The sequence below is a fragment of the Mus musculus genome, chromosome X, assembly GCF_000001635.26.
Source record: "Mus musculus strain C57BL/6J chromosome X, GRCm38.p6 C57BL/6J".
In the NCBI taxonomy this organism is placed as follows: domain Eukaryota; kingdom Metazoa; phylum Chordata; class Mammalia; order Rodentia; family Muridae; genus Mus; species Mus musculus.
This window is the reverse complement of record NC_000086.7, coordinates 34203929-34219117: the sequence shown is the minus strand read 5'-3', so window position 1 is coordinate 34219117 and position 15189 is coordinate 34203929.

Below are 15189 nucleotides of genomic sequence, written 5' to 3'. Positions count from 1 at the left end.
ATGTGGTCTCATAAGATACAAGGTTTTATTTTAATTTTCTTATATCTGTTGAGGCTTCCTTTGTGACTGACTATATGGTCAATATTGGACGAAGATCCAGGAGGTGCTGAGAATAAGGTATATTCTTTTGTGTTTGGGTGAAATATTCTATAGATGTCTGTCATGTCCTTTTGAATCATTATATCTGTTAGTTTTATTACTTCTCTGTTTAGTCTTTATCTGAATGACCTGTCAATTGGTATGAGTGGAGTGTTGAAGTTTCCCAGTATTAATGTGTGTGTATCTATGTATGATTTATGTTTTAGCAATATTTCCTTTACAAATGTGGGTACCCTTATTTGGGGGGCATAGATGTTCAGAATTGAGATATCATTTTGATCCATTTTTTTTCTTTGACGAATATGAAGTATCCTTCCCTGTCTCTTTTGCTTTTCCTTGTGCCTTTTGGTTCATTTTTGTTGATAGTCTATTTAATTAGATGCTAAAGTAGCTACATCAGCTTGCTTCTTGGGTCCATTTGTTTGGAAAAAAATAAGCCATTTTCTCTGAGGTAATGCCTATTTTTATGGCTGAGATGTGTTTCTTGTTTGCAGCACAATGATGGATCCTGTTTTCACATTTATATGTTACCTGGCCTTTTGCTCATGCTGCTTTTAATATTCTTTCTTTGTTCTGTAGATTTTGTATTTTGATTATTATTGTCTGTGAGGGCTTTTTTTTTTTTTCCGGTCCCATCTAATGGCATTCTATAAGGTGTTATATTTATATGTATCTCTTTCTTTAGGTTGGGAAAGTTTTCTTCTATAATTCTGTTGAGAATATGTTTTTGGACCTTGGAGCTGGGACTCTTCACCTCTTCCATTCCTATTATTCTTAGGTTAGATTCTCTCTTCCATCTCCTGCATTCAGTTGGTGCTCACATCTGTTGTTCCTGTTATCTTCCCTAGGTTTTCCATCTCCAGGATTTCCTCAGTTTGTGTTTTCTTTATTGCTTCTGTTTCTACTTTCAGGTCTTACACAATTTTATTTCCTGTATGTCTCTAATGGATTTGTTTGTTTCCTGTTTAAAGGCAACTATCATCTTTAGAAGATTGGATTTAAGGTCATTTTCTTGCGATTCACTTGTGTTAGAATATCCAAGTGTGCTGTAGTGAAGTGGCTGTGCTTTGGAGGTGTCATATTACTCTGGTTGTTGTTGATTGTGTCATTTCAGGGGCCTTTAGCCATATGGACGTTTTTGGTGCCTGCATGTTCTTGTTGTAGTAGGTTTTGGGAAGGGGTTAACCTCAATGGACCTGGTGTTGCAGACCTCTGATGAGTGTCCATGAATTTAATGTTTCTGGACCTGTGGTCTGTATGGTTCAGGAACATCAGGTTTGCTGGAGTTGGGTGGAGACATGTCGGGAGAATGTAGTTCTCCCTTAGATAAGAGGCTGCTCAGGGCAGCTTGGTTTGGCACAGAGGGCTCCGATAGCAATGAAAATGGGTCAGGGAAGGGAGGCTTTCAGGAATGGTTCAGGAGTCTGATGAAGGGGGGGAGAGGTGGTGGGATAGTAGGATGCTCTCTCAGATAGCAGGCTGTTCAAGGCAGCTTGGCTTGGCCCATGAGGTTCAGCAAGCAGAGAAGGTGGGTAGGAAAAGGGATGCTATCCTCTATCATCCACAAGTCTGATGAAGGTAGAGGAGAGGTGGTAGGAGAATAGAGGTCCCTCAGGAATCGCAGGCTGCTCCGGGCAGCTTGGACTGGTTGAGAGGGCTCCCCAATTTGACTTTTGATAAGTTCATACCCAATAATATGGCTGCTCTGGCAAGAGATCATAGCTAAAATTTTTCTGGGTCTATATAATCTGGCTGGAAAGTAGATATTCTAGATTACTGTATGATCTGTCTAGAATATAGACAGGCCCTTACACCTTTAATAGCCAACAATGTAGGTAAGTTTAATTTGTAGAAGGAAACCATTATGTTTGCAAGTGACATTTGATAGAGAGAAGACTAACAAATTAGAGCAAGGTTTGTCAGAATGACTCAGACAAAAGATACACCCATCTCAGGAGAACAGAACAGGAATGATATAGCTGTCAGCATCCATGGAGCAGTGGGTACCTGGAAGGAGAGCTGGGGATGGATGGGATGAGAGACAAATGAGACCAAGACAAAGTTTTTGATCAAGGCCCAATGCTTAATTCATAAGTCTTAATTTAAAGGGGGGAACTCATCCCTCACTTTGCCAGAATCTCCTCAGGAAAACAACCTCAGCTGATCAGCAGGTAGTGTTTTCTTGCAGGAAGCTGAATATGTGGCAGGACTATAGATATCACCTAGGTTGGAAGACTCCAACCTATGTGGGCTAGGCAACTGTGGCAAAACAAGGTCTGATTTAGCCTGCTCAAGGTTGCTGGAAGGACACAGAAAGAAAGGTAACTTAAGAACATCACAGGGAGAGAGAACAAGCTAGAGCTAGACATAGGTGGTGGTGGTGGTGGTGGTGGTGGTGGTGGTGGTGTTCCTTGTCTTGTTATGTGTGCCTGTGAGGCAATTTTCCCAGGACATTTTTACAGAGACAGTTTGCAGAGAGAACAAGCTAGACACAGAGGATGACAGGATGAGCCAGAGAATGAGAATTAGCCAGAAGATTAGAACAGACTGCCACCATTGTATGATGCCAAGCAGAGCAACTTATTGAGAAGCTGAGCGAAGTTGAATGAAATCCATCAGCTTGGAAGATTATACTGTATGGAGGCTAGAAGCTTCCAAGCCTTGAACAAGAGATTATAACCGAGAAACTGTCTGCCCAAACTGTGTATCTGAAGAGCTTGGGAACGGCTCTCCTCTCAGTCCACTATCTGTGGAAATAAAGCAACATTTACAGTTCATATCATGTAATGGCTTTGGAATAGGCCTCACATTCTAAAAAAGGATAAAATCACCCTGGTATATGGAAAAGTCATTTCAACCTTGGATAGATTTCTCTTGGCCATGCCTCCAGTTGCCCTATTTCACCCTGCCCTGCAAGCCTAGATCCTGGTGGGAAGTGCATTAATAGGTAGCTATATGGCTAGACCCAGGCATGCCTGTGTAATTTTACATGCTCAATCCCATGGATTATCACTCAGTTCATTTGTTTTACCTATGTCCCATAAACACTGTGAGTGGTCTCTGCAGTGCAGTGTTTTGGACACTGCAAGGACCAGAGGCAGCAAATGAACAGATCTTATCCTCATGGAGTTCTCATCCTAGTCTGGGAAATGAGCCATATAGCCATGTAGCTATTAAGTCAGTATGAAATATTTTCATATTGGTAAGTGATGAGAGGGAGGATGACAAGGCCTAGCTTCAAGGAAATAAAATTCCAGGGTGAGCATTCTTTTCAGAGAGTCAGAATAGCCAGGAAAGTTATCAAGGAACCTTTGGGTGTGGAATGAAAACATGCAGGTAGAGTGTGGTCTCCAGCAGCAGTCAAGAGAAATATGCATTCCAGCTAAAGTGATGACAGTTGCTGAGGCTCAGTTGTCAGAGAAGACCTTGCATGCATGAGGAGAAGCAGCTGGGATAGAGGCTTGGCTGGAACTGATGGAGGGAGGCAGAGAACTGTGAGGTGATTTTCTAGAAGTCATAGTGGAGTCAGAAAGCTCAAAGCTCTGCAGGTTACAAACTCTACAGGTGAATTTTGCCTTTACCTTGAGTGAGAGAAGGAGATATTTTTGGCATTTATGCAGTTAAGCTTATTATATTTAAATAGGATCACATTAGAAACACTTAACCTGTTTAACAACTGTTTTATTATTAGGCTAATATAATTATTAATGAAATATATAATTACATCTTAGACAGATGTTTTGCTATTGATTGGGATTAAAATTAATTGTATTTCTTGTGTGTCTCACAAGTATGTCATGCAATTTGCTATTATTTACTGTGTGCACTCTAATGGAATTTTTCTCAGTTTTCTGTATCTTTTAATGATTTTCTTCAGATAGACTCCTAAGGAAAACTGTAGATCACAGTTTAAGATTTTACTTTCCAGATTTCGTTATCTGATGGTGATGAAATGCCCAATGGATAATGAGAAAGTGATCGGAAAATGACAATAAGTCTTTTGCTTTAGGCTTTAGCTGCTTTAAAACTCTCTAGGGAATTTATGTTAGAATTGCGGAGAGTTAAGAAATGGGTTTTTGGTAATGCACCAGTGGGTAGTGAATCTAACGTTTGTCACATATAAAATACATTTCATTGTTCAAATGGCCTTATGTACAATATAAGGCTTATACTTGAATTCTATCTGAGTAAATTAGAGATCCATGTATACAGGAAATGTTCAAAGTGTGTGTGCAATGCATGACACTATTCCCTACATTCCAAGCAAAACTGATAAAAATGGAAAGGTCTACTTAGACTAACATTTATTGTTAAGCACACAGTCAATAAATCTTACTTTGTGGATGTATTGCGATTAAACAGATATGTTCTGAGTTTTCTTTTTCTTGGCATTACTGGAGGCAGATACAAGACATGCATCAATAACTTAGGTTTTCTATTGCTCTGAAGAGACATCATGACTATGCTATCAATGCTAAGTCTCATAAAAGAAAGCAATTAATAGGGGCTGGCTTACCGGTTCAGAGGGTTAGTCCATTCTCATCATGGTGGGAAGCATGCTGGAACACAGGCACAGGTGCTGGAGAAGTAGTGAGAGTTCTACATCCAGATTGGCAGGCAGCAGGAAGAATGAATGACACTGGTCCTAGCTGGAGCATTTGAAACTTCAAAACACACCTACTCCAACAAGGCCACACCTCCTAATTATGCCTTTTTCTGTGAGCCTATAAGGGCCATTTTCATTCAAACTACCCCAGCCAGTGCAAAGAATTCTTTTCTTTCTAACAACTGGCCACCATACATCTCTTAATATCTTCTATTGTCTTAGAGAAGCAGGGCTATCTCTGGAACGCTATTACTCTTATGACTTTCATCTCTGTTTGAATTGCAACATAGTTCAACATGAAGCCATAGTTGTGTTTCAAAGGAAAATAGAATGCATTTTACATGTTTATAACTATTTGAGATACAGACACACTAATCATAAAAGATGGAGGTCAAATATCTCTTTTATAGTTGTCAAAACACAAATTGGACTACCTGCCTTCTGTACCTTCTTCCACATGCAGAGGATAACTGTAAACCACCTTGGGAAAAAAAAAACTTAAAGGTTTATTGCATGCCCAACTCTTCTCAACCTTATTAATGGAGAAAAATATTGACAGATATGATTTATTGAAATATGAATTTTATTGGACAATGGCGATACATAATTTGTGGCTAGAGAAAATATGATTTCACTTGGCACAGCTAGTAAATTGAATACCATATCAAAGCCCAATTTTAAATGGATTATAGTTTATGGAGTAAATACTTAAAATACTGTTTAATTCTGTAGACTTTTGAGGTCAACTGTGAACTCCCCACTTATCTCATCTCAGAAAGCAAAAACATATATTGAAAGATGTTGGACCCTCATCAAATGGGGCCGTAACACTTCTGACTTCCTGATAATCTTCCTGTCTTCATTGCAAAGAAAGTTTCACCATAAGAGAAGATAAATAAACTTGCTTGTTTAAAGGGAACTTTTAAAAAGTGAGTATATGAGGCTGGAAGTTGTGGAGCAGCCTTTAATCTCAGTACTAAGGAGGCAGAAGAAAGAATATCTCTGAGTTCAAGCACAGCCTAATCTACAGAGAGTAACAGGCCAGAACTGGCTATTTAGTGAGACCTTGTCTCAAGAAAATAATAATAATGAGTATATGAATACTGTTTCTTTAACTAAAAAAGAAAAAACTCAAAATTTTAAAAAAACATTAGGTAGAATATGTCAGACCTCCTTTCTTTCGTTTTATTGGATATTTTATTTATTTACATTTCAAATGTTATCTCCTTTCATGGTTTCCCCCTGGAAACCCCCTATTCCATCCTCCCTCTCCCTGCTTCTATGAGGGTGCTTCCCCACCCATCCACCCACCCACCCACTCCCACCTCCCCACCCTGGCATTGCCCTATACTAAGGCATCTTCAAGCCTTACCAGGACCAAGGGCCACTCCTCCCACTATTGTCCAGCAAGGCCATCCACTGCCACATATGTGGCTGGGGCCGTGGGTCCCTCCATGTGTACTCTTTGGTTGGTGATCCAGTCCCCAGGGAGCTCCAGGTGGTCTGTCCTGTTGAACTGTTGGGCCACCCCCCCATGGGCCTGCAAAACCCCTCAGCTTCTTCAGTCCCTTCTCCAACTCCTCCATCCGGGACCTGCGGTCAGTCCAATGGGTGGCTGTGAGCATCTGCCTCTGTATTTGTCAGCTTTGGCAGACACTCTCAGGAGACAGCCATATCAGGCTCCTGTCAACAAGTACTTCTGATCATCTGCAATAGTGTCCAGGTTTGGTGACTCTATATGGGATGGATCCCCAGGTGGGGCAGTCTCTGCTCCACACTTTGTCTCTATATTTCCTCATGTGAGTATTAGTAAGGGTTTTATTGATGTAAACAGACAACATGACCAAGGCAAGTCTTATTTGGAAAATATTTAATTGGGACTTGTTTACAAGATGATAAGTTCAGTCCACTATCATCAGAGTAGATGCATGGCAGCTTCCGGGCAAGCAAGGTGCAGGAGAAGCTGAGAGGTCTACATCTTCTTCTGAAGGCTGGCAGGCAGGTAAGACTGGTCTCTGGGCAGATAGGATGAGGGTCTGAAAGACCGCACAAACAGTGACACATTTCCTCCATCTAGGCCACACCTCCAAATATTGCCAGTCCTTGAGTCAAGAATATTCAAATTCCCATATTCCACTCCCTGGACTCTATAGACTTGTTCAACGATATGAGTCTGTGGGGGCCATACCTAGACATAGGATAATAAAAACTACATTTAGTCTGACTTCCAAAGTCCCCATGGTCTATAGCAGTTTCAACAATGTTAAAAGTTCAAAGTATTTTCTGATATTTATCCAGTCACTTAACTATAAACCCCAAAGCATGACACAAACCAGCTGGACAATTCCAAACCCTGCATCTCCATCACTGATGTCAAAGCAGCCTTCAGATCTCCACCCCTTTTCATCTTTGTTGACTACAACAATGCTCTTTCTCATAGGCTGGTTCCACTCCCTGCTAGCTGCTGTCCTCAGCAGATATCTATCCTACAACTCTGAAATCTCAAACATCTTGGGGTCTCCAAGGCAACTTCGGTGTTACAGCTTCTTCTTCTAATGTCTGGGATTCACACATGGTCTTGTGGGCTGGTGTCACTTCTCCAGCTCTGTCCTCTGTAGCAATCTAAGCTCAAATTGATGCATTCCACTGCCACTGCTGTTCTTGGTGATCATCCCATGGTACTAGCATCACCAATACACTGGGGCCTTTCACTGCAACAAGACTTCACCAATAGCCTCTCATAGGCTCTCTTCATGGTTCCAAGCCTCATCATGACCCCTTCAGTTCTGGGCTGTCATCTTCAATTGAAGCTGTGTTTTCCCCAATGTCCTTCCCTAGCCTCTCACAGTGCCAAGCCTCAGGTGTTCTTCATGACCCCTTCATGTCTTCAAAACCAGTAGTACTACCTGTGTGCATCTTACACATTACTAAGTACAGTTGCAGTACAAAGTATAACCTTGGCTATCTCTGGAACACAGCTTCTTTGTGATCTCAGAAAACACTTCCCAGAAGATTTCATGTCAATGATGGTAGTCTCTCCTTAATCTTCACTAATTTCTTAGCTCCAGCTAACCTGCATCAATTGTCCCAGCTGTTTCCTTCTCTTGACTATAAATACACAGAAATTTGGGTGAATCTGCTTAGTTCTGATGTTTGCTGGGGCTGGAATATGGCTCCCTTGTTCTGTTATATTATCACCAGCTTTCTTTTTTAAATGAATTTATTCTCTGCCTAAGTTTGGTTATCCTGGAACTTGCTCTCTAGATTGACTTTGAACTCAAAGATCTGCATGCCTGTCTCCTAAACTCTTGGATTAAAGGTGTGATCCACCATGCCTGGATTTAAGTTTTTCTGTACTTGGTACTTGCTCTTTACCAGGATGGCCTTGAATTTAGAGATAATCTTGCTATTGCTTCTTGGGATTAAAAGTGTGGTATTACCCTGCCTGGACATAAATTTAGCTGGGTGGGATCTTGCCCCAAGGTCACCACTCCCTTACCTCAATTTAATATCTTTGAACAAAGGATTCAGTTTCATTTCACTTCCTGGTGCCCCTTTAATACTTGAACCATATATTTTATTTTTTTTCCTTTGTGAGCTTGCTATACTTGTTCAAAATGCTCATCATGAGACTTAGAGAAAAAAAAACTCTCTGCTAGGCTTTTGTGAGATTTCCTTTGTCAATGTAATTAATAAAAATCTCTTTACCTTAGCCTCAGTTCAGATAAGGGCAAAAAGCAGCCACATTCTACACAAAAATACCACAAAAACAGTCTCTAGGCTGCATACTGAAATTCTTCTTCGATGAAACCTTTTGGGCCAGATCTGCATAGTTCAAATCACTCTCCGCAACAAAGTCTTCCATATTCCTACTAGGATGTCCCATTAAGCCCCCACTTAAAGCATTCCATTACTTTCCAAATCCAAAGCCTCAAAATCCACATTCTTCCAAACAAAGCATGATGAGACCTATCACAGCAATACCAGTACCTGGTACCAACTTCTCTATTCGTCAAGGTTCTCTAGAGTTAAAGAACTTATGGAATGTGTCTATATATTAACAGAATTTATTGTGATGACTTAGTCTGTAGTCCAACTAACCCAACAATGGACTGCTGTGGATGGGAAGTCCAAGAATCTAGTAGTTGCTCAGTCTCATGAGGCTAGTTGTTTCAGCTGGTCTTCTGTGGAAGTAGGTCCCAACAGATGTGCTGGCAAGTAAGTGCAAGCAGAGAGTGAATCTTCCTTCTTCCAATGTCCTTATGTAGGTGTCCCACTAAAGGTGTGGCCCAAATTAATGTAGGGGGTGGTGGTGTTCTTTTCCATCCTTATATTCCATATAGAGTGAGTAGACTAAACTAGCAAAGAGAAATATTCTTTTGTTTAGAAGTTTCTACCTTCTGTTGTGTAAATTTTCCTGAAAATATATGAACAAGTATATGTTTACTCCAAGTAGGACGTTGAGTGAAACAAAGCCAACATCATAGCACCTGATTTTAGCTTAGTGAACCAATGAGTTTGTTGAGGTCACTGAAAGGAACACAGATGATTCAATGTCAGCTCCATTACCAGAAAGCCTTACTCAGTGTTGATAATGATTAATGAAAACTATGTCCCTAGAGCTCTCTGACCAACTTTCAGGAATCCCCACTGAAGGAAACCCCTCACTCCTGCCTGCAATTGTTCACTACTTGTAGAACATTGGGGATGGCCATGTGACTTTTGTGAATTCCCAGAGTTTCATTAGTCTTAAATTGTGATAGTCCTTGAGTTTTATAAACCCTCTTCCTCCTTCTAGGATGGAATGTTTTAATCTGAAAGAATATCTAACAAAACCTTCTAATGAGATCTTCAGAATGCCCCTGGGCACAGTATTCAGAGTTCATGATTCCTCAAGAAACAAATAACCCCCATATCTGGTACCAACTTCTGTCTTAGGGTTTTACTGATGAGAACACTATGACCAAGGCATCTTTTATAAGGACAACATTTAATTTGGCCTGGCTTAGATGTTCAGAAGTTCAGTCTACTATCATCTAGGCAGGAGCATGGCAGCATCCAGGCAGGCATGGTACAGGAGGAGCTGACAGTTCTACATCTTCATCTGAAGGTCAGGAGTAGAAGGCTGACTCCAATTTGATTAGGAGAAAGGTCTTAAAGCCCATGCCCACAGTGATACACTTCCTCCAATAAGGCCATACCCACAAATAGTGCTGCTCCCTGGGCCAAGCATATTCAAACTGCTATACACCTTATTAAACTGTTTTTGAAACTAAGATCTTCTCATTTTAATTCTCGACATGTATTAACAAATGATCTCATTACAGCGATAAAATAACTTGAGAAAAGAACCTTAGGGAAGGAATAGGGTCACAGCTTAGCCTCACATTTCAAAGTTATCATTTACCACAGAGGAAAAACATGGGATCAGGATTATAAGGTAGATGGTCACATTTTGACATTTTTGTCCACAATCTGGAAGCAGAAAGCTATGCTTATGCTCAGTTCCTCTAGTGGTTTGAAATGAGAATGGACCCCATAGACTTACATATTTGGATACTTGGTTCCCTGTTGTTGGAACTGCTTAGGAAGGATTAGGAAGTGGTCTTATTGAAGGAAGTATATCACTGGAAGTGAGCAATGAAGTTTCAAAAGGTTATTTTATTATTGCAAGTTATTTTTCTTTACCTCCTTCATTTGATTTGAGATGTGAGCTCTCAGCTCTTCTTGCTGCCATGCCCTTGTTTCCAGTATCATGGACTCTAACCCTCTGAAACTATAATTCAAATTAAATGCTTTCTTCTGTAAGTTGCTTCAGGTATGGTGTTTACCACAGCAATAGAAAAGCAAGTCACACAGTTTTCTTTGTCCTCTTTATGTTGTCAAGGACCACAGTCGACTGAATGATGCTACCCACCTTTAGGGTGGGTCTTTCTGCCCCAAGTTACCTAAATTAGAATCTACCTCACAGACATCCCCAAAGGGTTATTTTCATGGTGTTTGCAAATATCTAGTTGATAATCAAGACTAACTATATGCTCTATAACAATAAGATGTAAAAATGTAAAGCAGATGATGTTACTTTCCTGTGTAAATACTCCAAAGACTTTGTGTAACAGATGATATAAAAATTTTTATGATAGCCTATCTCTAAAACTGGTAGATCATTTGTTCTTAATTAGAATGGCACTGTTTCTAGGCATGAAAACAGATCCTTTTTGTGGAATGTGGAAAAGCAAAAGAGCAAACCTTGCTTTGTGGCCCAAAGTTTATCTGTATTTGATAAAACCTTATTTCTTATGATTGAATTTCTTTTATGTTTTGCTTTCTTGGATATTATATGATCAACGTTTGCCAGTGAGTTCATGAAATAAACAGATGCAGCAAAAGTCCTACCAAATAATTGCAAATGGCTGAATGTACCTTTGTAACTGGGCAAAACAGTGTTAAGGTGTAAGGTTCCTTTATCTTATAGTCTTGCTGAGACCAATCCAGGTTTAACTAATCTCACATTCTGAACACTTGGGGCTATACCCAGGTCCCTAACAGGCTAGACTAAACACATTTAATTAGCTATACACGGTGTCTGAGTGTTCATCTCTGATGAGCTCTTCATACCATCTGGAGTATTTACAATTCAGTGATCATTCATGAAGTCATGCATTAACAAGTAGCTTATGTTTGTCTACTGGCTGCCCTCACCTTGTCTCATGCATTATCTTTAATGTATTTGTGCCTTATGCTTTTTACATTTTAACCAAGCAGAAGCTTTATAACTTGTCACTATTTATAAGTGATGAAGAGAAAATGTATTGACATTATATGAGTATCTAGCAATGCATTTTCTTACATTAAGCAAAATTTAAATGTTATACTTACTTAAATAATATCTAGGAAGTTAAATTTCTCCCTAAATATATTTCATTTATGTATTAAATTATCAAATAATGAATTTTAAACAATTTATATAATAATAAATTGCTAATTTTCTATTGTATACTTTTATAAATTGATAATTTATGCATACAATTTTCTGTTATAATTTACATAGATAAATAATTTGCAGTAAAGCTGTATGTCAGGTATACTTGTTGGATGACAACTCTTTAATTTTTAACTTTCAGTTTTCACTCATTTTTAGTCATAGATAAAATTTACTATTTTATAAATTAACAAACACATATACAGATACAATGTATTAAAATGATACAGAACATGTTAATGGCATTACATTTTCACAAAGAAACAATTGGGAAACATATTATAAGAGCTTCTTACTTTGAGGGTTGTTTTTCTTCTTTTTGAGAGTGTACCATTATGTAGTCATGACCCTCCTGCCCTAGTCTCTCCAGAGCTAGGATTTTAATTATGTACCACTATGCAAGGTTTAAAGTACTGCTCTGGGTTATTACTTTTTTTTTGAGTGTTTATGACAGCCACACTAATGTTGCCTGTACATTCTCAAAGGTAACAAGTTTGTTTTGAATTTGAAAACTTTTGCAGTAAAAGTATTTTTTACTTATAATGCTTTTCACAACCTTTCCAAGTTGATGTCTTTCCTGTCTTGACTTAAACATCACTTGCTCAAAGTTTTTTTGTTTGTGTTTTTGAGACAGGGTTTCTCGGTGTAGCTCTAGCTGTCCTGGAACTAACTCTGTAGACCAGGCTGTCCTGGAACTCAGAAGTCCACCTGCCTCTGCCTCCCAAGTGCTGGGATTATAAGTGTGTGCCACCACTGCAAGGCTTTTTTTTTTTAAACCCATGGTCCTGTTGCTCTATTTTTCACTGTAGGACATCATGTGAATTATTTTTAATAGAATGTGGTGTGTGTGTGTATGTGTGTGTGTGTGTGTCTGTGTCTGTGTGTATGTATGTGTGCGTGTAATTAAATGTGTATAGCACATGAGTATACAAGCACATGGCCTGAAGTCATTAAGGTGTTTCCTTCAATTTCCAGATAGAATCTCTCAATGAATCTCGAGTTCACAAATTTGTTCAGAAAACTCTAGTGGTTCTCATGTCTCCACCTCCCCAGTACTGTGACTACAGATGCAAGTTGCAATGCCCAGACTTTTCTTTGGATGCTGGGGACTCAGTCTCACGTTATTACATTGTCCTGTAACTACTTTACTGGCTGAACCATCTCTATAGTGCCAGCTCATTTGTCAGTTTTACTCAAAGAAAAAATCATCTTGAGCACAACAACATTGTGTCTCATTCAGTTACATCCTAGTACCTTAAAAAGAATCTAGAACTGTGCTTTTCAACTTGTGGGTTATAACTCTTTTGACGGTCATATATCAGATACCCTGCATATCATATATTTACATTATAATTCATAATAGAAACAAATTACAGTTTTGAAGTAGCAACAAAAGTAATTTTATGGTTGAGGTCATTATAGCAAAAGGAGTTGCAGTGTTAGAAAGGTTGATAACTACTGACCTATAACATAGCCAGTAATTTGTTGAATCAATGAATCATTACATGAAATTACTATATTTTAAAAATTAACTTTAGTTTTGGCCTTAGCTTACCTCAAAGATAGGCTGCAATCTGTAAACTAAACAACCGTTTCCTCATCCAAGCTGCTTTTGGTCAGTGTTTTATCACAGGAGCAAAAAGGAAATTATTAAAACAATCTGTATCCATCAGGGAAATGCAAATAAAAACATTTGTAATTTTTCTAGCTGTAGTGGTTTAAATAAGAATGTCCCTCACAGGCTCATATATTTGAAAGCTTAGTCATCAGGGAGTAGAATCTTTGGTAGGGATATGAGATATGGCCTTGTTGGAGTAGTGTTGGACGCCCAACATGCCTGCAAGTAAGACGCCACAACAGGGTCCTTCTGCACACGTTTATTGGGAGAGCTTGATTGCAGAGGCGAAAAGACCCCGAACCCAGAACTGGTGCTGCTTATATAGGCCTAAGAGAGGCGTGTCTCACACCCAGATTGGTTATGCTTACTATCTCATTTGCATGTCTCACATCTGATTGGTTAACATACCTCATTTGCATGTCTCTCATCTGATTGGTTAATTCTCAAAACCTCATCTTGGCAAAAAACTTTACTGCATATGTACACATTGGGTGTCGACCCAAACTTATGCGTGGTGGCCAGGAGTAGCCAGCACCACCCTGCAATGGCACATGTGGCTTCCCACAGAGTAGGTGTGGCCTAGATGGAGGAAGTATGTCATGGGGGTGGCTTTAGACTTCAAAAGCCCATGGTAGGCCCAGTTTTCCATTTCTGCACATGAATCAGGATGTAGTCACAGCTACTGCTCCAGTTACATGCCTAGCACCATGCTTACTGCCATGATGATAATGGACTAAGGCACTAAAACTGTAGGCAAGCCCCAATTAAATGTTTTCTTTTATAAAAGTTGCCTTGATCATGGTGTCTCTTCACAGCAATAGAATACTAACTAATCCAGACCTGAACAGACACCAGCCCACCACCATGCTAGTGGGACTCACTGTCACATGTGGCTTAGGTCCAGAGTCTTCCTAGATTTTGCTCTAGCACTCACCTAAGCCATTCCTCCCAGCCCATCTCCATTACTTTGTGCTCTCCATTCTCTTCTATTGACCCATGGCCAATATGGCTGAGACATAGGTAGGCTGCTACTGTTGAGGTACATGATAGGGAATGCCTTGGGGAACTGTGAGAGAAGCTAGAGAGGTTCCAGACGAAAAGGAAGCGGCTGTTCCTCCCACTCCTTAGGTGGATTTTGTTCCCTGTATTTTTCTTGGATGTGATTTCATGACTCCTGTGTCAAGTATTTACATTCAATTCATAAGGCACGTTTATTCATTCATGTTAAATGCTGGAAGACAACTACAGAGCCCAGTCTGGTGGAAGGATAGGCTGAGTGTTTTCTTCAGTGTACCCTGAATCTGGTTATGGCCTTCTGCCTTGCTTTCAAGCTTTCTCAGATATAGTCTATAATAGGTGCTAGGCATTTGTGTTTAAATTGGTCTGTCCTAAGAAAGTTCTCTGAAAGAGCTGCTCGGTTAATATTTAGCATGTGCTTGCTGGCTTTTATGTTTTTCTGAACTCAAACAACCTTCCTTAAATCATTGCTTACTTTATTAAATTTGTGAATAAAAACACTGAAACTGAAATAAAGTTGTCTACAGTATTAGATTGTATTCTGCTTCATTCTTTAAAGTCTTCAAATCCTAGGTCTTACAGACAGATCTGCATAGGACAATGAATGTTGACAGGCTGGCTGTGCCTTACTTCATCTTCTTGATTCTAGTCTCTTTAAATTCCCCTTAAACCTACTCCGTGCCTGCCCACCTCAACCCCTCCTTGAAGCCCATATCCATTCCCTTGGGATTCATCACTGTAGTGGCTATTCCTGGATGTCAGCTTGATTACATTTAGAATGAACTACAATCCAGAATTGGAATACTCACCTGTGAACCTGATCTTGAGGCTGGAAGATACAAGTTTCTGACATAGATCTTGGCATGG